General features: G+C 32.2%; 1 pseudogene; it reads left to right on the plus strand.

The window, feature by feature from the left end:
- Nucleotides 1-9898: 9898 nt before the first annotated feature.
- Nucleotides 9899-26119, plus strand: part of LOC131057646 (ATPase family AAA domain-containing protein At1g05910-like) — a 75151-nt pseudogene continuing 58930 nt past the window's right edge.

Here is a 26119-nt window from a genome sequence, read left to right on the forward strand (position 1 = left end):
ATCTCAAGGATCACCTTTCCCTCTATATTGTTGAAACTTGGAGTTTCAAAATGCATGGGAAAAGGTGGCATGTATAACTTTTTGTCAAAAGGATATGGACAAAGGTCCTCCATTGTATAGTTCCTTTTATCATTGACTGTTTGCATACTGGTCATCTATTTCTAAAGATTCTCCATTTGTTGAGTCAGGATCTATGTTTGCATCAATGGTGTACTGAATTGATGAGTATTTCTCACAAAGGAACAATATTGGAGTAACTTGAGCTTTCCAAAATGTAGATTGACCATGTAGTTGTGTACCATAAGTCCCACTAGGTTGTGTAAAGTATGCAAATTGTGTATTGACATTCGACTAAGTTGATCTTGTTATCCCTTGATTCACATTTTGGCCACTGTAGGTAGATCCACCTAAAACTGAAGGTTGGGTTATACTTGTTGAAGAAGGGTTTTGAGCTATTTTAGCTTGCATTGTTACACTAGGCATTGTTTGAGATTTAACATTAGTACTTGCCAATGCAACTGTCGATGGTGTTGAAGTTGTAGTTGCTTGAGTATTTTGAGATACACCCTAGGTTGATGTTGCAAGTGTTGCTTGAGTCTGTGTAATAGTAGGTACTCAAGGAACAAAATTAATGCAATGTCACACTTGGCGGCAATATAGCCGAAATGTTCACTCCTAGAGGTAATTTGGCCCCATTTTGGACTAATCGTGCGAGATATTTGTCTCTATCATTATTGATGAGAGCATTGCAAGATCTTGTTGGGCTGCTTCCAATTCTTTTTTAGTTAGATTATGTTGTATTTCATCAATGGAGGGCATCATGTTTATGTTTGTTGATAAGTTTGTGGGTCTCCAACTCGGTGTTTGTTGATTTGTGGACAAGTTCATATTCCATGTTGGGTTAACCGAAGGGTCATTATTAGGTTCCATCTAATGTTTTGCCTTTTGAGCACATGCTAATGGCATGAATGTTATTTCAATGTGATCTTGACTCTTTAAGACTCTCTAAAATGCGAATGCAAGACTCAACTAAATGTAACCAGGTATGCTTCTAAGACTTTCTAAAGACTAAAATGCAGACAATGCAATCTATGAGCGAAGACTTGCTATCAAGGATTTCAGAATTCAAACACAAGATCTTCAGTGTATTGCTGAAATGCTTCAAAATCTTCCTCTTCTTTGATTTGATTTTCGCGGTCTATGTCAATTTGTATTGAATTTCAAACTTCCTCATCTATGACAGCTTGGACTATGTCGTATTGGTCTTGATCAACTATCAATTCTTCAGCAAGAATATTTAAAACATCAATTATTTCTAATTGAACGTTGTTTGATGATTGGGTTGCTCAAATGGGAATTTGTCATCTCCTTTTAGACCCATATGCTAAAGATTATAATGCAAACTATATGGAAAACCTAGGAATGATTGACACTTTGTTTTAAGGAATCTAACGAGGATTTAGAAACTTTGCTATAGTCTTTTCAACCAATTGTCTAATGGCTTCCTTTTGAGATGCCTTTTTTTTTTTTAATCTTTTTCCTCAATTTTTCATCAAGATGAACAGATTTCCGGATCTCATTATCTATGATGGTCTCAACTATATCATACTGAGCACGATCAACTTTTAGTTTCCAAGCAAGGTTGTCCAAACTATCAATTATTCCTAATTGGTCATTGTTTGGCCCAAGATCGGGTTGCTCAAATGGAAATTTGTCATCTACTTTCAGACCCATGTATTGAGGTATGTTTCTTAGACTCTAATGCAATACTTAATTCTATATGAGTGGATGCAACTTGATTGAAGACTACTCTTTTTGTGATGTGAGGACTTGTGCAAAAACTTTGTGCAGTATGATGACACTAAAGGACTTATACATTAACTAGATGTCTACGACTTAAGATCACTTGATAAAGACATGTTTTTCATCTTTGAATTTTGCAAAAGTTTTGGTTTGATGTTGGTGTTGATGTTGACACTTGACTTTGTTGAGGGACTTGATCTTGTTGATGTTTTGACTAAACCTGGTTGAGGTTCCACTTTGTTTTTGGTATTTTCTAAAATGTTTGAATTTGGTGAAATGTAGAAAAGGACACAATAGACACATCAAAAAGAATAATAACACATAAATAATACTTGTTTAAAGAACTTTTTCAAATTCTCATGAATGTTGGAGTCTTTTTTAAAACCCCATTTTGTTTTCATTGTAATTGGTCAATCGATAGAACATCAAACAGACTCTCCTAATGGTCAAAAGGTCACAAGTATTACCACAAACCATATCTTGATACTCCATTAGCTCAAACAACCCTATCACACCCTAGGGTGCGCCCATTTTTTTACCTTTTTTAGGAAATTAGACCAAAGAAGATTGCTCCTCAATTGGCCTGTTATCCTAGGAGATATATGGTGAGTGTCTTGGGGGGAAATTGTTCCCCACCCTTGCACTGTGATAATCCAAGTGTCTAGTTACTGACTTAGTTGGGCTTCTAATTTCTAGGGTGTGTAGAAAGAGTTTCGTTCGAGTGGTCACAATCAACATTGTTTTACATTTTGTTGAGGGAGCTCTCCCAGTCTATAGAAGTTACACTCTATAGATTTTAACATACCGTATAGGCACTGAGGGAGGCATAATGTTGTTGTGACAACATGTAACACTCATCGCATATGATTTTTATCACATACGCATTTATTTAGGATGGCTTGGATTACTTGGCTTTAGTCGTTGCCACTTAGGTTGTTCCCTCTCACTTGGCCTTATGGGATACTTGGGAGGCGAGCCTTCTAAAGGTGTTATCCTAATGTAGTAAATGAAATAAACCATGAAAAAGGTGGGTATGACTTTTTGATTACCCAAAAAAGGGGAGAGCATATACCTATCACCTTGAAGACATGAAGAACAATGATTCCTTTTAAACCTTCATTGCAATGTTTTCTAAACATTAGAGATGTTACTCCAAAAAGGTATGGGGTTAATTTTAACCATCATAGAAATGATGAAAATTGTATTGTTCTTTTTAACAACACCAAAAGAATTTTTCTACTCTAACCATACAGAGAAAATAACATTAGTAGACATATGGTGGGCTATCCAACCTAATTTTCTCAGTTAAAAATCTATATATTTTCACAAATAGAGAGCAATCTTGATAAAAACCAGAACTAAATAGAGATAGAATGCAAAAAACCTAAACTAGCAATTGCGAATTACTATGATAGAAATTGCAAATTGATATTTGAGCAATTGTGTAGCAATATCAGGGTAATTGCTCATCAGTTAAATGCAAAAAGAAATTTTTTTGTTTATTTTTAAATAAACAACAACAAAAGACAGAAGATAGAAATTTGATTCTGTAATGATTCTATCCAAAATCACATGAGCCATCACATTAATATCTTCATAAAATTTGTATTTGGCAATGAATCAATGGATGCTTCTATGATATTGGGCAATTGCTTCTTTTTCTTCAATTTCCCAAAGCTCTCTATCTTCTTTTAAGAGTCTTTGGTATACTCTTTGTTCTATCCTATCTTGTCTTTCCCTCCTTGCACTTGAGATTTCGAAGGTTACCTTTCCTACCATTGGATTAGACACATTTTATGCAAAAAATAAAAAATTCTTAGAATTGAAAGATTTTTATGGGTTAGGTGCGCAAGATCAACTAATTCAAAAACAACAAACAAACAATTATTTTTCCCCTTTTTTGAGCAATTGCAGTGGATTTTACTGTCAATTGCAATGGATTTTGATGGCAATTGCGGATAAATATTTGCAATTGCGAATTTATGTCTGATCAATTGTGGATTCTAGTTTTCTGTGCACACACGTATCTGCAAAACCAATTAAAACAATAGACGAAGGTTAGATCTTATTCACGTCAGGTTCACCAATTGTTCTCATGTATGAAATCATCAAATCCAAGCTAATTAGACTAAAAGGATGAATCACAAAATCCTTAACTAACTAAATCAATTTTAAACACTGTATAATGAAATAAATGATAGAAATAGAAAGATTAAACTAAATTAAAACTCCATATTCTCCACTTGTGCTTCCATTTTTCTTCTCCATAATTGTTGGTGTAGGTGCCTCTCAGGTATTGCATTGATTTCTTGCATAAGATGGACAATAACTTTGAAGACTCTGATTCTAGCTTGAATTGAGAAAAAGAGGTTGAATTTATATATTTTCAACACAAAGAAGGTGAGAATTTGAACTCAAGTGTTGATTGATAGACAACTAAAACAGATTGATCTGTTAACTCATTAGATTGATCTATTAATAGAATTGATTGAAGAGTCAACTCAATTGATTAACTAGTAGACTGAATAGACTAGCTAGTTGACTGAGTTGATGAATCAGATGCCTGAATTGATTGGAGAGATAAGTAGATTAATTGATCATTCAGAAAAGGTGATTGAGAGTTAAAAAGGGTGATTGATGAGTTAGCTGCGTTAACTAATTAGATAACAAATTTGATCAATCAGTTCATATTTTATCATGTGTTGTAGGGAATTAAAATTGAATTTGATTTTCATTTTCAATTTGGATTTGAATTTGGACTTTCAAATGTTAAAATGCACATGAAATTAACTGAAATTCAGATTTGGTGAAAAATGAATTTGGAAGAAATGAAATTAATTGAAATGAAGTGAAATTCGAATTAGTGGAAAATGACATGAAATTAGATGGAATTAATTGGAATTATAATTTGGGGATTGGAAGAATTAATTAATTAATTAATTGAAATGAAATTATTTAATCAAAGGAAATTGAATTCATTAAATCATAAAGATTATTTAACTAAGGAAATTTTTGCAATTAATTAAATAATTGATATTTAATTAATAATTGAGATAGGGTTAATTGATTAAATGATGAAATGATAAGAATTCGATAATTAAAAATGTTAAATGTTCTGATCAGAATAAATATTTAACTTAATCAAATAATTAAAGAATTACTTAATTAAATAGATGAATAATTAGTGTAGAATTAATGAGACATTTTTAGGTGTCTACACTAATATTATTAGATAAATGTATAAATATAATTTTTTAAATTACATAATTAATTAAAAATATTGAAAATAAATTAAAATAAAATTTTAAAAAATGAATCTATTATTTCATAATTAAAATTTATTAAATATAAAAAAAATTATTAATAGATCTTAAGGAAATTTAGTTTCTTTTAATAAAATATGTTTTTTTATATTTTATAAAATAATAGTAAATATAATAGTTTGAAATAAAATATAATAAATTTTAATAAATGAAATAGCTTTAAAATTGATATCATTTTAGATTTTCTCAAGACTATTGAAAATACCTATACCAATTTATATAATGTATACAATAATATTATAAAAAATATATAATATTCTATATGCAATTATTCTCAAGTAAATAAAATAATCTAAACTTGTATATGTACAACGTATAGAGTTTGAACTCGACGTGATGTTGCATTAATTAGATAACGAAAAATGGCTATTAATAGATAACGAAAATGGCAATGAATTTATGAAATTGCCAATAAAATATTTAGTTTTCCATAAATAACAAAATATTATCCAATAAAATTAAATAATTTTCAAATGGTAGATAAAAATCGCTAATACACTTAAATGATTTTTCCTTTGGAGTATAACTTTTTGCTTATACACTTATATATTTTTTCCTTTAAATGAAAAACATTTGCCTCCTACATTATATATTTTCCCCACACAATAATGAATTAATCACGAGGATTTTATGGAGTTTTCATACCCTAAAAAAATATCCACCAATACAAATTATTATTTTTTTCAAATTTGAAAAAAATTTCGCCATCAATATGAAATTTTCCCCCAAAAAATAATGTTTGATTCGAAAGGATTTTACACTTTTCATTGGGGGGTGGTTTCTTAAAGTTATCCCTATTGGCTAGTAACCGGGATAGATTGGAGTGTAAATGGGAACTACCCAAGGAGGGATGGTATAAATTAAACTTTGATGGAGCGGTCAGAGGAGATCGAGGAATATTAGGTGCTAGATTTTTTATTTCAAAATGGGATGGAAGGATCATAGATAAAATGACAAAGCCTTTAGAATAGGGTACCAACAATCAAGCAAAATTCCAAGCTTTGGTGTTAGGGCTTAAGAAATGTAGAGATCTAGATATAAAACTTTTAGAGATCCAAGGGGATTTTGCCACAGTAATCAATGAATTAAGAAGAGAGATAACACAAAATTAAAGATTAAATGCATTATTAAAAAAATCTTTAAGTATTGTTAGCTCCTTTGAAGCAGAGTGGTTTTCAACCATATTTACAAGGAAGGAAATTGGGCAGCAAATGTTTTGGCTAATAAAGTAGCAGACAGTATTTGTATAGATGTAGAGTATCCACTTTAAGTCATGTTTGGTTTGTCAATTATTTTTATTAGTTTTGGTTTGGTAAGGTTTTAAAATCCTTTGGAGCGGGAATTCAATCCGAATTTTGAAAATTAAAATGGAGACTTCTAGGCCCATAGTGATTTAAGTTGGAACGACACATCATCAATAATAAGAACAGGATAATAAGAACGGGCATATTTTATTTAAAAAGTAAAAAGTAATAAGAAGTGAAGTGATGTAGACAAATTGTTAGGGAAAGTATTGATGAGTAAGAAAGCATGTGATCATAGCATCATCATATAACATAATTGAGCAGGGATTCAAGAACTTTTTGCTAGATATGTCGAAGTAAGTACTCCCTTGCCAACTCTTTAGCCTAAAATCTTACAATGATCACACGAGTGGAGTTGGATACATATATTGCAATAGATTTATTTTGTGTGTCTCCAAGGATTCATTATGGGATGTAAATTTTGCGTGAGAAGCTTCATCGCCTCTATTAAACCGAGATTTTATAACCATTCTTCATTCATTTTCTCTTTGTGTTTAGTAAAGCTATGTGGATAATTTTAGTGGATTCTAATATCAGGCTGGTAGTGAAGAAGCGATAAATGGCACTCTTGGGTCCTATCACAGGTAAAATGCTTCAACAAGTGACAAATATTTCAAATCCACTCTTGTTGGATGTAATCTACGACATACTCCAGGAGTTTAGTTTCTCATAGCCAACCATAGGTATAGAGTCAATACCGACATCCTGACTCATTTCTTGGCTACTATCTTGAAATTGGGGGAATCCAAAGTGGTAGCAGAATCTAATTATGTTTGAGGATTTTTAAGGCAAGCTTTTTGGGGGATATGGACAGAGCTCTCTATGAGAATGATCACAACCTTATTATCCCTCCATCTTCCTTTTACAGGTTAGCAAGTAGGAATGGAGTCCCAACACCTAGGTTTCCAATACTTTTCATATGGGATCAAGAGTGTTGGGAATTGAGTATTCATTTGAAGAGAAGATGCTTAGACTTTATCAAAAAATTTATGGGATTTGCAGATGATGGAGTTTTGGTCCCCCTATAGGGGATGATATTGATGTCACTCTGCAGTGGGTTCGTGAGTTCAAACATTTGACTGGAAGGTGTGACAAAGATGATCCTTTCTCAGAGAGTGGGAGTAGCAACAACAGTGAAGAAGATGAGGAAGGCCTAGTTATAGGGAGGGAGTGAGCCCAATATTGACTTATAGCCCTATCATGGTGTTGATAATATATACATGATAATATTTAGAAAGGTATGTATGGTCGAGATATGATAGTAAAATATCTCTGGCTTTATTAATTGTCAGAGATAGTAGATCTACTATGGTTTCCATCCCTATTTTTCTATTTAGGGATTGTTGTAGCTTAGAAGTCCCCTCCGAGATAAATTAGTAGTGATATGGCTCAATATATGATTTAAAGAGATCTGAGAAGGTTTATTTTTTAAGATGTAAATTTCTTCTTATATTAATACAAAATGACTATATGCCCTTTACCGAGCAAAATATATAAATCTGATTGTATAATTAAACATAGCTATTATATCATTTAAATTCTCATCATAACCTAATTGTACAATTAAATTGAAGAGAAACTAACAAATTAGGTTTATGTTATAATTGACATCTTTTTAAGATAAATAATGTACTATTATGCTTATCCTAACCCTAACTTTGATGTAAACCCTAAACATAATTGTAACCCTGACACTAAACCCTAACCATAAATGTCCCTAATATTAAATCGCATCCATAACCCTAATCCTAAACACAATCTGAATTGTAATCCTAAACCCTAATGCTAACCATAATCCTCAACCAAAATCAAACCCTAACATTGATGCTAACCACAACCATGATAGAAATCCTAATCATTATCATAAGCCTAACGGTAAACTCTAACCCTAATCATAGACCTAACCCGAACCATGATGTAAACGTTAACCCTGACAATAACACTAAACTTAACCCTATCACCAACCATAACCATAATACTCATGATTAAATAAAGTTTAATATATCTTAGATTTTAGTATTTGCTTTGATCTTGCAACACATATATATTATAAAAAATAGTCTAAATAGATATATAAAATTTCATATATCTTTGTGTAATAATATAATAATATAATTTATTTTAATAGAAAGGTACTATATAAAATTATATATTGATTTATTTTATGTTTTCCATATTGTGTCGCACGACTTTGGCTAGCATATATACCTTAAATTTTAATTTAATCTATTTTATATAGATTAAATTACAACTTAAGGTATATATGCTAGTTCTTAAGCCTTCCTTACTTTCAATCATATAGAGCACTTTCTAAATTGAGGAGGAAAGGAATCATTGTACCATGGTAGCAAAGGTAGAGTGTAAAGGTGTGAATATGTTAACAAAGAACTTTATTTTGTATCTTCAATTTGACAACCATTTAGACATCAAAAAGTTGATTTATTTTCAATATTTCTTTTTATTATTTAGTTTAAACAATTGTATTTCTATATTTATCTAAAAATTATAGTTTAATTTAAAAAAAATTCTATTTATTTTTTATTTATTTTGAAATTATTATGTTTATATTAAATTAAATAAAGAACAAATAGAAATAAAATTTTAAAATACAGCTATATTTTTAGATAATTGTATTTAAAATAAATGATTAATTAAAAATATTGAAAATAAATAAAAATAAAATTTTAAAAATGAATCTAAAAAAATATTAAGATCTTAAGGAAAATTAATTTCTTTTAATAAAATATGTTTTTGATATTTGGTAAAATAATAGTAAATATAATAGTTTGCAATAAAATAAAATAAATTTTAATAAATGAAATAGCTTAAAAATTGATATCATTTTAGATTTTCTCAAGAGTGTTGAAAATATTTATACCAATTTATATAATATATACAATAATATTATAAAAAAAAATATAATCTTCTAAATGTCATAATTATCAAGTGAATAAAATAATCTAAACTACTATATATTTAATCTTTAATAAAAACATAATTCTCAAGTGAATAAAATTAATAATAAGAAGAAGCATCTACCTTTACCAATTTATACAATATATACAATAATATTATAAAAAAATATATAATCTTCTAAATGTTATAATTCTCAAGTGAATAATATAATCTAAACTATTATATATATAATCTTTAATAAAAACATAATTCTCAAGTGAATAAAATTAATAAGATTTAATGACATCGTGGGAAACAATGAAAATTAATTGAATTCAATAACAGTACAAGCTGTGCAGGTATTAGGCAATTAATGTAAGAAAACCAGTGGTTAATTCACTTCTTTGCCGCCTGTTTTGTGAACTAATAAAGAGGCATTACAAAGTTATGTCTTAACAACAAAAAAAACAAAGAAGAAGAAAGAGTCGTTGTCTTAACAACAAAAAAACAAAGAAGAAGAAAGAGTCGCTGTCTGCAGATCGCTATCTGCAGTTGCTTTGTTTTGTATGAGCTATGGATGGAAAAGCGTCAACCTCCCCTTCGCCCGCAAAACGCAGTGGAGAGTCAAAGAAACAGAAACAGAAGGAGAAGAAGAATTCGCAAAAGAGAGCCCTGCGCAGGAGGCATAATCTCAACCACAGCCTGCAGATGTATCATGACAAGCATAAGCACGAGCACAGTCCCATCTCACCCACACTTAATCTACACAATGCAACTTATTTAAGTGTAAGTCCAACAAGTGATGTCCAGAGAAATAATTGGTTGTGTTCCTGACATGGTGTTTCACTCCTTGTGTGCAATGTTTTAGTTTGCCCCGATTTGCCATCATATTTCTCCTTGTATTTTTATTGTATGCGAAAATGCATGTGGTTTAGAATGAAAAAACTTTCTTTTGCGAGAGGATGTTTCCTTGTGTCATAAGCTTTTTTTCTATTTGTATGGGTTCATGATTTATCATTCTTATGTATTTGCAACTTAGATTTAGATGATGTTTTAGTGTATGGGAAAACCCCTTCTGCTTTTTTTTTTCCCCTCTTTCAAGAGGATGTATAATTCTGGCTGTATCCAATCTTATGTATTTGCAACTCAGATTTAGATCATTTTTTAGTGTATGCGAAAACCCCTTCTGTTTTTTTTTTTTTTCCCTCTTTCAAGAGAATGTATAATTCTGGTTGTATCCAATTTTCAATTCGCTTGGGTTTATCACCGGGGACCTAAACCCACAAGAATTGGACACTTTCCTTTTGGTGATTGCTCCAACTTGTACGCTACAGTTCCGTTGATGGTTTTAATTTTTGCAATGGCTTAGGTTTTGTTATGGAATATAACTAAGGTCTTATTTATAAATTTGGAACCGGTAGGGTTGTATAGTTCAAACCAACATAAGGTAAATGGAAAAAACAAATCATCTAGTGGAATGCTTGCATGAGTGTACTCTCATACATCAAAATGGCGTCTTGTTTGGTGGTGATCTTAAAAAACTGATATCTTGTTTGGTGGTGATCTAGTATAGGAGTTGTCCTCCTAATTTTATTTTTAGATGTCTATGAAGTTATCTGATTGTCCATGAACTTGAAGTTTGGAAAATATATAACATTTTTTCAGCTTTACATAGGGTAGAATAATCCCCTACTCCAGGGGCATTTGCTGTTATATTCTTAAGTCTTAACAGCTTCAGTTGATATCATAGTTAATGAAAACTTATTGTAAAGACATGTTAATAACAATGCAGTGTTTGTAGCCAAATGAAGAAATAAATCATATAAATGTAAACCAAATTCTTTGTTACTAGTGGACATTATTATAATTTCTTGGATTATATTTCATGCCTGTGTGCACTTCATGTCTTATGGTACTTATGTATACTTGCTTCATGCCTTAAGTGAATTCATGTGAATACTTCATGCATACACTTCATGATTTACATGTATTTGTGCCTTATGTGTATATTCTATGTTTTGCATGGATGCTTCTTGCCTTATGTAATTCATTTGTATACTTTGTACTTTACACCTTATGTGTATTCATGTGTATGACTCATGCCTTATGTATTCATCTGTATGCTTCATACTTGATGTATTGGATTCATTCATAAAGTGTTTCTATATACCTTTCTCATGTATGCTTCTGCCTCTATGTGTATTGCCTCCCATGTGTTCATCCATGGATGTGCTTTGTATCTTTTCATGTACTTTCAGCACTAATTTTTTTTGTTTTGAATGAATGCCCCTTATCTTACATGTTTCAATGTGATTGAATATGGTTAGTTATTCCATGAGTATGCTTTATGAGTACTTATAAATGGGGTGATTGTTTTAAATCACCTGGGCCCTTCTTTTTGCAAACATGGGTTTCATACTCCTAATAACATGGGAAGGACAACATAGGGATTACTGAAACATGACGATACCATGAAAATCTATAGGATGAAAGAATGTGTAAGAGTAATATAGGAAGGAAGAATGTGTAAGAGTACAACTGCTCAAACCATGAGGTGATAATATAAGAACTTGATGAGTATAGAGATTTTGCCCATAAATCGTCATAACAAGAGAAAGGAAACATGTTGAGAATGCAGTCAGACAAAGATAATATTAGCCATGTTCAATTTATTCATGATATATTTAATACCAATCTACCACCTAAGTTTACCAATACCTCAATATCCAATCATAACAATCCATATGGTTATAGACTATACAACATGAAGGAGTGATACCAGACTTAATTAATTGAGATCTTATTCATTACCCACCTCTATTTGGTAACTATGATGTCAGTGACATTCACGATGCCCACTAAAATTTTTCATTGACTAAACAATTTCCAATATTAATACATACTCTTTATGGATATTAAGATTAAGCCAAGTTAATATTATTAACTTTTCATGTTGTCATCTAGATCAAACATCTTGCACATTCTCTAATTAATACAACCTCTACATTCTAGGAAATTTATCCCTCTAATTGGGGATTCAGACATATTCATCCAACAAATTATAAATCAATAAGTTTAGACATATCTCATATATGTATTCCTCTCATGAACAGTATGTAATGATAGCGTAAAATCATCATTTGTGGTTTCCTTAGAATAACTCCTGCAATTAGAAGTGATACTGAAAAACAGTATTTATCATTTCACAAACTCCTTATCACAAAATGTTATGTTGAAAATTTGTACCAAGCATGACTAAAAATAATCATCTTCCACAATATCAAACCCCTTTACAAATCTTATAGCATTTTATCATTTCTCGAGCAATGGTGTTAGGCTACAACTACCATACAAAACAACAATATTTAGTGAACAAATTTCTAAGGGCCCCATTCTATAAGGCATTGGGAGCATGATAATCTCACAATTAAGGTCATTTTTCAAATCATCATATTGCCAACCTAACTAGTTTTTGCAAACACAATTGGATGGCCTTGATCCTTTCCTCTAGAAGAGAGCGGGCTTGTCTTAAGCTAAATCATGCCAATTTCCCACTATTGGTTATAACTCACACTCAAATTAAAGGTAAAAGCATATATGCCTTAATTCAAACCTACAACATGTAGCAATATCAGAGTAGAGTCATCTTGAGCACTACCATTGTGATCACCCTAATTTGAAATTGCTTGAGGACAAGCAATCTAGGGAAGGAAAGACTATCATGTCCCCACATTTATAGTAGAAATAATTACTATAGTTTTTGCCATATAAAATCATATGTTAAAAACATATCAAAATTATATTATATCACATTAACATTAAAATAATATTATATATTATCAATTTACATTTTATATTGAATGATGTTATTATATTAATAATAAATAATATTATATTATCAATTTAAATTTTTTATTGAATTTTATTATATTAACAATACACATTATATTATAATGGTGGTTTGTATTAAAACTTATATTATTTCTGTTAACCAATTAATACCTATATTTACCAAGGCTCGAAATGTACAAAAACTGCCAGCAAGGATAATAAAAGAGAAATGTATAGAAACTGCCAGCAAGGATAATAAAAGAGAAGAGGGCCTATAATGGAATATAATAGCTGATATTAGATATATAAAATTTTATATGGTCTTAAATTAATTAATGGAATTAATATGATATAAAGTTCAAAAGCAAATAATGTATGATTATTAAAATAGCATTAAAATGATTATACATGAGAACACTATTAGACATAAGACACACACATATATATCTGTTAATGAATTCAGAGGGAACAAGGCAATCAAATTCAATTTGTATAAGTTGCTATAATATTGTACCATGCTAATAACATAAAATATAACAATAACAATTAATGAATAATTCTGATTTAAAGTAATACTAACAGAAATAACTGTTAACAATCTGATATAAGACACTCAGGCAATATAATATGATGAAGTATAATAACTATGTCAAGTACAAATTGATTACCATAATTAGTTCAATTGAATGACAAATATGATTTCATTGGAATATCACAAAAGGTTCATTGTAAATGAGGGAATCTCTTAAGAATGCCACTCCATAGTGGATGCCTAACACCTGCCACATGGAGCCAAGAGGGGTGAAGCATCTGCTCTTGGGCTTAAGAGAGAAGGTGGTTGTGATGAGGGGGAATAGTGATAGAACACCTCGCTAGGTACGCCACTCCATGATAGATGCCTAACACCTGCCATATGGAGCCAAGGGGGATATGGTATTCTGCCCTTGGGCCTAGGAGGGATGGTTTCTAGGACACCCTATCCAACTAATGGACTAAAGGAATTGATTAGTAACTGACTTACAACCTAACTTTATATAATAATCTGATCTCATTTAGGAAATATAATAATATGATTATATCCTGAGTTATCGGGTTCGGCCCCCTAGACCATTGGTACTAGTCCGGTACGGTCCTGGTTCGGGGTTCGGGTCCGGTTTTCCTATGGTTCGAAAAGGGTTTGTTTTTCACAGGCTTGGTTCAAGCCAAGGTGAACCCAAGATGACCTAGGGTCAAACCCAAGAGGACCCAAGACGAACCCAGGGGTCCGACAGTCCAAAAATGGAATTTTTTTTTGCAAATATATTTTTTTTGAATTATAGCACATAAAAAATTCAAATGACCCTATGTCTCAAGCCACACACCTATGCATCTTACAACCAAGAGAGAAGCACAAGTCTTTATGAAAGAACAAGTCAGAAATCACAATTCCCGTATGGGAGAATGCACCTTGATCAGAATTTTGACTTCTTTGGCCTGGTTCCTGACATCTTAAAAAAGAAAAAAATTGATGCATGCCATGGAGTTCCATGTGGGTTTGAAGGTTGTAATTTGGTGTTGGCAACAGGGGCATAGCCCCTCGACCCTGCCCTCTATAGCGATAGGGAGCGTGTCCTGGGCGTTGCCCCAGGACCCTACGAGGGGCACTGCATATATATATAATTTACATGTTTTTGTACTAACGAACCCAAACCCCTTTTCAAAATTTTTCCGTATCCGCGTACCAGGTTCTTCAAACCCGAACCGGTGCCTAAACCCGAACTCGTAACTTAGATTATATCCCACAATTATAATTCTAATAGCCTATAATATACCAAATTTGATATCATTTAATATAGTTCATTTTCCAATTTAAGTATTATTTCATATATGTTCTCTAATTTTGTTGTAGGAAAATAGTATACAAAGGTACACCTATAAAACCCAATTACCTAATTATAGATTTGGCCAAATTTAGGTTAAATTAAAGTGTAACTAATTAGGGGACATTACAGTGGTATGAGAGCATGATTCTGCCAGCCTATTGGACAAAACAACTACTCAGTTAGGACTAATTATTCCAGTCTCTTATCAAATAAATAGAAAATTGAATTGGTTAGGCCAACATTGCATTCTTATGAGTGTGCCTTTAACTGCTTCATGTCTTACGTGTTTCTTATGTGTTTTGAGCATGCCTACTTCATGGGTGTTTTATATGTACACTTTCCTCATGTATAACTTGTGCTTGCACCATGTCTATCATGTGTCTATCATATGTGTTTTATATCTTATGTGTATTTGTGTTACTTCATGAATGAGATGTTTTCAGATGTCTATTCCATGATTACCTCTCTCTTGTATGCTTCATGATCGATGTGTCTTCAGCGTGTCCACTCCACGAGTACCTTTCTCATATATGCTAGTACCTTTTGTGTATTTATGTATTACTTCATGGTTTACATATATTATTCATGTCTTGCATGTATTCATATGTATGGATCATGCTTTACATAACTCCTTCATGCCTTGTATGCATTACTTCATGCCTTGCATATAGTCATGTATGTTACTTCTTGGCTTACATGTATCCATTATTTCATGCCTATGTGCACTTGATGTCTTATGGTACTTATGTATACTTGCTTGATGACTTAAGTGAATTCATGTGTATACTTCATGCGTACACTTCATGCTTTACATGTATTCGTGCCTTATGTGTATATTCTATGTTTTGCATAGATGGTTCTTGCCTTATGTAATTCATTTGTATACCTTGTACTTTACACCTTACGTGTATTCATGTGTATGACTGATGCCTTATGTATTCCTCTGTATGCTTCATACTTGATGTATTGGATTCATTCATACGTGATGCATTGGATTCATTCATAAAGTGTTTCTGTATACCGTTCTCATGTATGCTTCCACCTCTATGTGTATTGCCTCCCATGTGTTCATCCATGGATGTGCTTTGTATCTTATGCAATTGTTTCATTTAATTTCAGCTTGAATTCTTTTTGGTTTGAATGAATGCCCCTTATCTTCCATGTTTCAACGTGATTGAATATGCTTAATTATTCCATGAGTATGCTTTATGAGTACTTATAAATGGGGTGATTATTTGAAATCACCTGGGCCCTTCTTTTTGCAAACATGGGTTTCATACTCCTAATAACATGGGAAGGACAACATAGGGATTATTGAAACATGACGATACTATGAAAATCTATAGGATGGAAGAATGTGTAAGAGTAATATAGGAAGGAAGAATGTGTAAGAGTACAATTGCTCGAACCATGAGGTGATAATATAAGAACTTCATGAGTATATAGATTTTTCCCATAAGTCATCTTAAGAGGAGAAAGGAAACATGTTGAGAATGTAGTCAGACAAAGACAATATTAGCCATGGTCAATTTATTCATGATATATTTAATACCAATCTACCACCTAAGTTTACCAATACGTCAATATCCAATCATAACAATCTATATGGTTATAGACTGTACAACATGAAGGAGTGATACCAAACTTAATTAATTGAGATCTTATTCATTACCCACCTCTATTTGGTAACTATGATGTCAGTGACATTCACGATGCCCACTAAAATTTTTCATTGACTAAACAATTTCCAATATTAATACATACTCTTTATGGATATTAAGATTAAGCCAAGTTATTATTATTAACTTTTCATGTTGTCATCTAGATCAAACATCTTGCACATTCTCTAATTAATACAACCTCTACATTCTGGAAAATTTATCCCTCTAATTGGGGATTCATACATATTCATCCAACAAATTATAAATCAATAAGTTTAGACATATCTCATATATGTATTCCTCTCATGAACAGTATGTAATGATAGAGTAAAATCATCATTTATGGTTTCCTTAGAATAACTCCTGCAATTAGAAGTGATACTCAAAAATAGTATTTATCATTTCACCAACTCCTTATCACAAAATGTTATGTTGAAAATTTGTACCAAGCATGACTAAAAATAATCATCTTTTCGAGCATTTTATCATTTCTCGAGCAATGGTGTTAGGCTACAACTACCATACAAAACAACAATATTTAGTGAACAAATTTCTAAGGGCCCCATTCTATAAGGCTTTGGGAGCATGATAATCTCACAATTAAGGTCATTTTTCAAATCATCATATTGCCAACCTAACTAGTTTTTGCAAACACAATTGGATGGCCTTGATCCTTTCCTCTAGAAGAGAGCGGGCTTGTCTTAAGCTAAATCATGCCAATTTCCCACTATTGGTTATAACTCACACTCAAATTAAAGGTAAAAGCATATATGCCTTAATTCAAACCTACAACATGTAGCAATATCAGAGTAGAGTCATCTTGAGCACTACCATGTGATCACCCTAATTTGAAATTGCTTGAGGACAAGCAATCTGGGGAAGGAAAGACTATCATGTCCCCACATTTATAGTAGAAATAATTACTAAAGTTTTTGCCATATAAAATTATATGTTAAAAACATATCAAAATTATATTATATCACATTAACATTAAAATAATATTATATATTATCAATTTACATTTTATATTGAATGATGTTATTATATTAATAATAAATAATATTATATTATCAATTTAAATTTTTTATTGAATTTTATTATATTAACAATACACATTATATTATAATGGTGGTTTGTATTAAAACTTATATTATTTCTATTAACCAATTAATCCCTATATTTACCAAGGCCCGAAATGTACAAAAACTGCCAGCAAGGATAATAAAAGAGAAATGTACAGAAACTGCCAGGAAGGATAATAAAACAGAAGAGGGCCTATAATGGGATATAATAGCTGATATTATATATATAAAATTTTATATGGTCTTAATTTAATTAATGGAATTAATATGATATAAAGTTCAAAAGCAAATAATGTATGATTATTAAAATAGCATTAAAATGATTATACATGAGAACACTATTAGACATAAGACACACACATATATATATGTTAATGAATTCAGAGGGAACAAGGCAATCAAATTCAATTTGTATAAGTTGCTATAATATTGTACCATGCTAATAACATAAAATATAACAATAACAATTAATGAATAATTTTGATATAAAGTAATACTAACAAAAATAACTGTTAACAATCTGATATAAGACACTTAGGCAATATAATATGATGAAGTATAATAACTATGTCAAGTACAAATTGATTATCATAATTAGTTCAATTGAATGACAAATATGATTTCATTGGAATATCACAAAAGGCTCATTGTAAATGAGGGACTCTCTTAAGAACGCCTCTCCATAGTGGATGCTTAACACCTGCCACATGGAGCCAAGAGGGGTCAAGCATCTGCTCTTGGGCTTAAGAGAGAAGGTGGTTGTGATGAGGGGGAATAGTGATAGAACACCTCGCTAGGTACGCCACTCCATGATGGATGCCTAACACCTGCCATATGGAGCCAAGGGGGATATGGTATTCTGCCCTTGGGCCTAGGAGGGATGGTTTCTAGGACACCCTATCCAACTAATGGACTAAAGGAATTGATTAGTAACTGACTTACAACCTAACTTTATATAATAATCTGATCTCATTTAGGAAATATAATAATATGATTATATCCTGAGTTATCGGGTTCGGCCCCCTAGACCATTGGTACTAGTCCGGTACGGTCCGGGTTCGGTGTTCGGGTCCGGTGTTCCTGTGGTTCGAAAAGGGTTTGTTTTTCACAGGCTTGGTTCAAGCCAAGGTGAACCCAAGATGACCTAGGGTCAAACCCAAGAGGACCCAAGACGAACCCAGGGGTCCGACAGTCCAAAAATGGAAACTTTTTTTGCAAATATTTTTTTTTTGAATTACAGCACATAAAAAAATCAAATGACCCTATGTCTCAAGCCACACACCTATGCATCTTACAACCAAGAGAGAAGCACAAGTCTTCATGAAAGAACAAGTCAGAAATCACAATTCCCGTATGGGAGAATGCACCTTGATCAGAATTTTGACTTCTTTGGCCTGGTTCCTGACATCTTAAAAAAGAAAAAAATTAATGCATGCCATGGAGTTCCATGTGGGTTTGAAGGTTGTAATTTGGTGTTGGCAACAGGGGCATAGCCCCTCGACCCTGCCCTCTATAGCGATAGGGAGCGTGTCCTGGGCGTTGCCCCAGGACCCTACGAGGGGCACTGCATATATATATAATTTACATGTTTTTGTACTAACGAACCCAAACCCCTTTTCAAAATTTTTCCGTATCGGCGTACCAGGTTCTTCAAACCCGAACCGGTGCCTAAACCCGAACTAGTAACTTAGATTATATCCCACAATTATAATTCTAATAGCCTATAATATACCAAATTTGATATCATTTAATATAGTTCATTTTCCAATTTAAGTATTATTTCATATATGTTTTCTAATTTTGTTGTAGGAAAATAGTATACAAAGGTACACCTATAAAACCCAATTACCTAATTATAGATTTGGCCAAATTTAGTTTAAATTAAAGTGTAACTAATTAGGGGACATTACAGTGGTATCAGAGCATGATTCTGCCAGCCTATTGGACAAAACAACTACTCAGTTAGGACTAATTATTCCAGTCTCTTATCAAATAAATAGAAAATTGAATTGGTTAGGCCAACATTGCATTCTTATGAGTGTGCCTTTAACTGCTTCATGTCTTACGTGTTTCTTATGTGTTTTGAGCATGCCTACTTCATGGGTGTTTTATATGTACACTTTCCTCATGTATAACTTGTGCTTGCACCATGTCTATCATGTGTCTATCATATGTGTTTTATATCTTATGTGTATTCGTGTTACTTCATGAATGAGATGTTTTCAGATGTCTATTCCATGAATACCTCTCTCTTGTATGCTTCATGATCGATGTGTCTTCAGCATGGCCACTCCACGAGTACCTTTCTCATATATGCTAGTACCTTTTGTGTATTTATGTATTACTTCATGGTTTACATATATTATTCATGTCTTGCATGTATTCATATGTATGGATCATCCTTTACATAACTCCTTCATGCCTTGTATGCATTACTTCATGCCTTGCATATAGTCATGTATGTTACTTCTTGGCTTACATGTATCCATTATTTCATGCCTGTGTGCACTTCATGTCTTATGGTACTTATGTATACTTGCATGATGACTTAAGTGAATTCATGTGTATACTTCATGCGTACACTTCATGCTTTACATGTATTCGTGCCTTATGTGTATATTATATGTTTTGCATAGATGGTTCTTGCCTTATGTAATTCATTTGTATACCTTGTACTTTACACCTTACGTGTATTCATGTGTATGACTGATGCCTTATGTATTCCTCTGTATGCTTCAGACTTGATGTATTGGATTCATTCATACGTGATGTATTGGATTCATTCATAAAGTGTTTCTGTATACCGTTCTCATGTATACTTCCACCTCTATGTGTATTGCCTCCCATGTGTTCATCCATGGATGTGCTTTGTATCTTATGCAATTGTTTCATTTAATTTCAGCTTGAATTCTTTTTGGTTTGAATGAATGCCCCTTATCTTCCATGTTTCAACGTGATTGAATATGCTTAATTATTCCATGAGTATGCTTTATGAGTACTTATAAATGGGGTGATTATTTGAAATCACCTGGGCCCTTCTTTTTGCAAACATGGGTTTCATACTCCTAATAACATGGGAAGGACAACATAGGGATTACTGAAACATGACGATACTATGAAAATCTATAGGATGGAAGAATGTGTAAGAGTAATATAGGAAGGAAGAATGTGTAAGAGTACAATTGCTCGAACCATGAGGTGATAATATAAGAACTTGATGAGTATATAGATTTTTCCCATAAGTCATCTTAAGAGGAGAAAGGAAACATGTTGAGAATGTAGTTAGACAAAGACAATATTAGCCATGGTCAATTTATTCATGATATATTTAATACCAATCTACCACCTAAGTTTACCAATACGTCAATATCCAATCATAACAATCTATATGGTTACAGACTGTACAACATGAAGGAGTGATACCAGACTTAATTAATTGAGATCTTATTCATTACCCACCTCTATTTGGTAACTATGATGTCAGTGACATTCACAATGCCCACTAAAATTTTTCATTGACTAAACAATTTCCAATATTAATACATACTCTTTATGGATATTAAGATTAAGCCAAGTTATTATTATTAACTTTTCATGTTGTCATCTAGATCAAACATCTTGCACATTCTCTAATTAATACAACCTCTACATTCTGGGAAATTTATCCCTCTAATTGGGGATTCAGACATATTCATCCAACTAATTATAAATCAATAAGTTTAGACATATCTCATATATGTATTCCTCTCATGAACAGTATGTAATGATAGAGTAAAATCATCATTTGTGGTTTCCTTAGAATAACTCCCGCAATTAGAAGTGATACTCAAAAATAGTATTTATCATTTCACAAACTCCTTATCACAAAATTTTATGTTGAAAATTTGTACCAAGCATGACTAAAAATAATCATCTTCCACGATATCAAAACCCTTTACAAATGTTATAGCATTTTATCATTTCTCGAGCAATGGTGTTAGGCTACAACTACCATAAAAAACAACAATATTTAGTGAACAAATTTCTAAGGGCCCCATTCTATAAGGCATTGGGAGCATGATAATCTCACAATTAAGGTCCTTTTTCAAATCATCATATTGCCAACCTAACTAGTTTTTGCAAACACAATTGGATGGCCTTGATCCTTTCCTCTAGAAGAGAGCGGGCTTGTCTTAAGCTAAATCATGCCAATTTCCCACTATTGGTTATAACTCACACTCAAATTAAAGGTAAAAGCATATATGCCTTAATTCAAACCTACAACATGTAGCAATATCAGAGTAGAGTCATCTTGAGCACTACCATTGTGATCACCCTAATTTGAAATTGCTTGAGGACAAGCAATCTGGGGAAGGAAAGAATATCATGTCCCCACATTTATAGTAGAAATAATTACTATAGTTTTTGCCATATAAAATTATATGTTAAAAACATATCAAAATTATATTATATCACATTAACATTAAAATAATATTATATATTATCAATTTACTTTATATATTGAATGATGTTATTATATTAATAATAAATAATATTATATTATCAATTTAAATTTTTTATTGAATTTTATTATATTAACAATACACATTATATTATAATGGTGGTTTGTATTAAAACTTATATTATTTCTGTTAACCAATTAATCCCTATATTTACCAAGGCCCGAAATGTACAAAAACTGCCAGCAAGGATAATAAAAGAGAAATGTACAGAAACTGCCAGCAAGGATAATAAAAGAGAAGAGGGCCTATAATGGAATATAATAGCTGATATTATATATATAAAATTTTATATGGTCTTAATTTAACTAATGGAATTAATATGATATAAAGTTCAAAAGCAAATAATGTATGATTATTAAAATAGCATTAAAATGATTATACATGAGAACACTATTAGACATAAGACACACACATATATATCTGTTAATGAATTCAGAGGGAACAAGGCAATCAAATTCAATTTGTATAAGTTGCTATAATATTGTACCATGCTAATAACATAAAATATAACAATAACAATTAATGAATAATTCTGATTTAAAGTAATACTAACAGAAATAACTGTTAACAATCTGATATAAGACACTCAGGCAATATAATATGATGAAGTATAATAACTATGTCAAGTACAAATTGATTATCATAATTAATTCAATTGAATGACAAATATGATTTCATTGGAATATCACAAAAGGCTCATTGTAAATGAGGGACTCTCTTAAGAATGCCTCTCCATAGTGGATGCCTAACACCTGCCACATGGAGCCAAGAGGGGTGAAGCATCTGCTCTTGGGCTTAAGAGAGAAGGTGGTTGTGATGAGGGGGAATAGTGATAGAACACCTCGCTAGGTATGCCACTCCATGATGGATGCCTAACACCTGCCATATGGAGCCAAGGGGGATATGGTATTCTGCCCTTGGGCCTAGGAGGGATGGTTTCTAGGACACCCTATCCAACTAATGGACTAAAGGAATTGATTAGTAACTAACTTACAACCTAACTTTATATAATAATCTGATCTCATTTAGGAAATATAATAATATGATTATATCCTGAGTTATCGGGTTCGGCCCCCTAGACCATTGGTACTAGTCCGGTACGGTCTGGGTTCGGGGTTCGGGTCCGGTTTTCCTGTGGTTCGAAAAGGGTTTGTTTTTCACAGGCTTGGTTCAAGCAGAGGTGAACCCAAGATGACCTAGGGTCAAACCCAAGAGGACCCAAGATGAACCCAGGGGTCCGACAGTCCAAAAATGGAATTTTTTTTTGCAAATATTTTTTTTTTGAATTACAGCACATAAAAAATTCAAATGACCCTATGTCTCAAGCCACACACCTATGCATCTTACAACCAAGAGAGAAGCAGAAGTCTTTATGAAAGAACAAGTCAGAAATCACAATTCCCATATGGGAGAATGCACCTTGATCAGAATTTTGACTTCTTTGGCCTGGTTCCTGACATCTTAAAAAAGAAAAAAATTGATGCATGCCATGGAGTTCCATGTGGGTTTGAAGGTTGTAATTTGGTGTTGGCAACAGGGGCATAGCCCCTCGACCCTGCCCTCTATAGCGATAGGGAGCGTGTCCTGGGCGTTGCCCCAGGACCCTACGCGGGGCACTGCATATATATATAATTTACATGTTTTTGTACTAACGAACCCAAACCCCTTTTCAAAATTTTTCCATATCAGCGTACCAGGTTCTTCAAACCCGAACTGGTGCCTAAACCCGAACTGGTAACTTAGATTATATCCCAGAATTATAATTCTAATAGCCTATAATATACCAAATTTGATATCATTTAATATAGTTCATTTTCCAATTTAAGTATTATTTCATATATGTTCTCTAATTTTGTTGTAGGAAAATAGTATACAAAGGTACACCTGTAAAACCCAATTACCTAATTATAGATTTGGCCAAATTTACGTTAAATTAAAGTGTAACTAATTAGGGGACATTACAGTGGTATCAGAGCATGATTCTGCCAGCCTATTGGACAAAACAACTACTCAGTTAGGACTAATTATTCCAGTCTCTTATCAAATAAATAGAAAATTGAATTGGTTAGGCCAACATTGCATTCTTATGAGTGTGCCTTTAACTGCTTCATGTCTTACATGTTTCTTATGTGTTTTGAGCATGCCTACTTCATGGGTGTTTTATATGTACACTTTCCTCATGTATAACTTGTGCTTGCACCATGTCTATCATGTGTCTATCATATGTGTTTTATATCTTATGTGTATTTGTGTTACTTCATGAATGAGATGTTTTCAGATGTCTATTCCATGAATACCTCTCTCTTGTATGCTTCATGATCGATGTGTCTTCAACATGTCCACTCCACGAGTACCTTTCTCATATATGCTAGTACCTTTTGTGTATTTATGTATTACTTCATGGTTTACATATATTATTCATGTCTTGCATATATTCATATGTATGGATCATGCTTTACATAACTCCTTCATGCCTTGTATGCATTACTTCATGCCTTGCATATAGTCATGTATGTTACTTCTTGGCTTACATGTATCCATTATTTCATGCCTGTGTGCACTTCATGTCTTATGGTACTTATGTATACTTGCTTGATGACTTAAGTGAATTCATGTGTATACTTCATGCGTACACTTCATGCTTTACATGTATTCGTGCCTTATGTGTATATTCTATGTTTTGCATAGATGGTTCTCGCCTTATGTAATTCATTTGTATACCTTGTACTTTACACCTTACGTGTATTCATGTGTATGACTGATGCCTTATGTATTCCTCTGTATGCTTCATACTTGATGTATTGGATTCATTCATACGTGATGTATTGGATTCGTTCATAAAGTGTTTCTGTATACCGTTCTCATGTATGCTTCCACCTCTATGTGTATTGCCTCCCATGTGTTCATCCATGGATGTGCTTTGTATGTTATGCAATTGTTTCATTTAATTTCAGATTGAATTCTTTTTGGTTTGAATGAATGCCCCTTATCTTCCATGTTTCAACGTGATTGAATATGCTTAATTATTCCATGAGTATGCTTTATGAGTACTTATAAATGGGGTGATTATTTTAAATCACCTGGGACCTTCTTTTTGCAAACATGGGTTTCATACTCCTAATAACATGGGAAGGACAACATAGGGATTACTGAAACATGACGATACTATGAAAATCTATAGGATGGATGAATGTGTAAGAGTAATATAGGAAGGAAGAATGTGTAAGAGTACAATTGCTCGAACCATGAGGTGATAATATAAGAACTTGATGAGTATATAGATTTTTCCCATAAGTCATCTTAAGAGGAGAAAGGAAACATGTTGAGAATGTAGTCAGACAGAGACAATATTAGCCATGGTCAATTTATTCATGATATATTTAATACCAATCTACCACCTAAGTTTACCAATACGTCAATATCCAATCATAACAATCTATATGGTTACAGAATGTACAACATGAAGGAGTGATAGAAGACTTAATTAATTGAGATCTTATTCATTACCCACCTCTATTTGGTAACTATGATGTCAGTGACATTCACGATGCCCACTAAAATTTTTCATTGACTAAACAATTTCCAATATTAATACATACTCTTTATGGATATTAAGATTAAGCCAAGTTATTATTATTAACTTTTCATGTTGTCATCTAGATCAAACATCTTGCACATTCTCTAATTAATACAACCTCTACATTCTGGGAAATTTATCCCTCTAATTGGGGATTCAGACATATTCATCCAACAAATTATAAATCAATAAGTTTAGACATATCTCATATATGTATTCCTCTCATGAACAGTATGTAATGATAGAGTAAAATCATCATTTGTGGTTTCCTTAGAATAA

This window comes from Cryptomeria japonica, chromosome 2 (assembly GCF_030272615.1).
Source record: "Cryptomeria japonica chromosome 2, Sugi_1.0, whole genome shotgun sequence".
In the NCBI taxonomy this organism is placed as follows: Eukaryota; Viridiplantae; Streptophyta; class Pinopsida; order Cupressales; family Cupressaceae; genus Cryptomeria; species Cryptomeria japonica.